This window comes from Culex pipiens, chromosome 2, assembly GCF_016801865.2.
Source record: "Culex pipiens pallens isolate TS chromosome 2, TS_CPP_V2, whole genome shotgun sequence".
Classification (NCBI taxonomy): domain Eukaryota; kingdom Metazoa; phylum Arthropoda; class Insecta; order Diptera; family Culicidae; genus Culex; species Culex pipiens.
The window spans coordinates 91,784,669-91,787,557 of NC_068938.1; positions in this window are offsets into that span (position 1 = coordinate 91,784,669).

Consider the following 2,889-nt stretch of genomic DNA (forward strand, 5'->3'; position numbering starts at 1 on the left):
TTTGAAAACTAATGATTGTAAAACAACTGGGCAGTAGCGTGGCTCACGGATATAAGAAAAAGACAAAACCCAAGTAACCACAAGCACTAAATTGAAGTATTAATTCAGTACTAAATCAGCACTGGAATGTTTTGAAGTAGTAAATAAGCTTTGCGAATGCCTCATAGTACCAAAACTTTGCAGCATTACAACTGGCATTAAATCACCATTTACGACATTGAAAATGTGCTTCAAAGCATTTGATGTTTATCAACAAAGTAACCCATCGATACGGGAAACATTTCAGCCAGACACGCTCTTATTGACTTTGATCCTCCTCCCGTCATACCGTTCTAATAAGCGTGCGGGCTAAGGCGCAGTTTCCCCAGTGTGCATAAGTTTTAATTTTGCGTGAACTGGGTTCAATTCCCGCCGATTGAAGTGTTTTTTTTTGTTTTGTTTTTTTTTTTGTGGAAAACTGCAGCCTGTAATTAAGCCAAATTTTTCAAAACATATGTCCAAAGGACAAAGGACATTATCAAAATTCTCTGGTAAATTGAATGACTTTTCTTACAAGCAATAAGCTGCTTTCCGGAAGTCTGATACACAGTCTCATACACAATTTTGCAAACCGTGGACCAAGCACTCCTCGGAAAACTAGTTTACGTTATTCGTTACCCAGTACTTGTCCCTATTAACCCCAAACCTTCCGTAATTGATTGTACTGTACTTGACTGGATGGCCGCAATTTGCTGAGTGATTCGTCAATAATTTTCATCCAACGCAATGACAACGGGTTTTTCTCATGAACCAGTAACTCGAAACAGCAGAAAGAAAGTCTTCCTTAATGTTCGATGCATCAACCACATCGATTAAAACTTTCAAAACAAACACTCATTTCAGAATACATCAGTTGGCTGGCGCGCATCCTGGAGATCGACGATAAAAATGCAAGAATAACATCAAAGTGTCACACTCACACATGACACGCAACAGGAGAAAAAAAAAACAAAGGAGGCCCACCAACAAGTGTATGAAGCAGCTAGCTGTCCTTTTTTTCCCCCAGCCTTGACGTCGATAAAGCAGTTTTTTTTGTTCGAGCTTTCGGTGAGGCATTAAATCGGCATCACTGTGCGCCACTTGAAATATTTCTCAAGGGAAAAGTGCTGATTTAATGTTTTGAAGCATTATTTGCTGGTATTAAATGCCAATATAATGCTGATTTAATGCCGCTAATTAGTGCCTCGCGGTTACTTGGGAAGTGTTCAATTTCGAGTGCATCAAAAGATATTTACAAGCACTACCCAAGTAACCGCGAGGCACTAATTAGCGGCATTAAATCAGCATTATATTGGCATTTAATACCAGCAAATAATGCTTCAAAACATTAAATCAGCACTTTTCCCTTGAGAAATATTTCAAGTGGCGCACAGTGATGCCGATTTAATGCCTCACCGAAAGCTCGAACAAAAAAAACTGCTTTATCGACGTCAAGGCTGGGGGAAAAAAAGGACAGCTAGCTGCTTCATACACTTGTTGGTGGGCCTCCTTTGTTTTTTTTTTTCTCCTGTTGCGTGTCATGTGTGAGTGTGACACTTTGATGTTATTCTTGCATTTTTATCGTCGATCTCCAGGATGCGCGCCAGCCAACTGATGTATTCTGAAATGAGTGTTTGTTTTGAAAGTTTTAATCGATGTGGTTGATGCATCGAACATTAAGGAAGACTTTCTTTCTGCTGTTTCGAGTTACTGGTTCATGAGAAAAACCCGTTGTCATTGCGTTGGATGAAAATTATTGACGAATCACTCAGCAAATTGCGGCCATCCAGTCAAGTACAGTACAATCAATTACGGAAGGTTTGGGGTTAATAGGGACAAGTACTGGGTAACGAATAACGTAAACTAGTTTTCCGAGGAGTGCTTGGTCCACGGTTTGCAAAATTGTGTATGAGACTGTGTATCAGACTTCCGGAAAGCAGCTTATTGCTTGTAAGAAAAGTCATTCAATTTACCAGAGAATTTTGATAATGTCCTTTGTCCTTTGGACATATGTTTTGAAAAATTTGGCTTAATTACAGGCTGCAGTTTTCCACAAAAAAAAAACAAAACAAAAAAAAACACTTCAATCGGCGGGAATTGAACCCAGTTCACGCAAAATTAAAACTTATGCACACTGGGGAAACTGCGCCTTAGCCCGCACGCTTATTAGAACGGTATGACGGGAGGAGGATCAAAGTCAATAAGAGCGTGTCTGGCTGAAATGTTTCCCGTATCGATGGGTTACTTTGTTGATAAACATCAAATGCTTTGAAGCACATTTTCAATGTCGTAAATGGTGATTTAATGCCAGTTGTAATGCTGCAAAGTTTTGGTACTATGAGGCATTCGCAAAGCTTATTTACTACTTCAAAACATTCCAGTGCTGATTTAGTACTGAATTAATACTTCAATTTAGTGCTTGTGGTTACTTGGGTATAGCCCCAGAAGCTGGCCTGAAATTTTGAGCACTTTTGATTAAGGTTTAGTTGTCCCACTCTTGACCTGAAGTTATAATGGAATTTCAATAAATTTAATTTATTTATTTTTCACTCTTTAACTCTTCAAAAAATTCTCCTATACCCTAAGTAATTTTCTCAAATCAGAGGTTTCTTATAGGTTTTAGTCCGGGGAAAAACTTTGTAGAACATCGCAAAGTGCTAGGAATTAGTCTCGGGAAGATATAGTTAAATTTTAGAGAACGGTTTAATTTTACTCCATACTCCAAAAAATATCCTGTATATTTTCGAGATCAATAACTAGCGCTTAGCGATGTTGTATAAAGTTGTTCCCCGGATCACAAGGTGTTCAAACTTTTTTGCACCTTTTTTTTTAATTTTTGTAATAGTATTTGTTATAGAACTTTTTAAAACG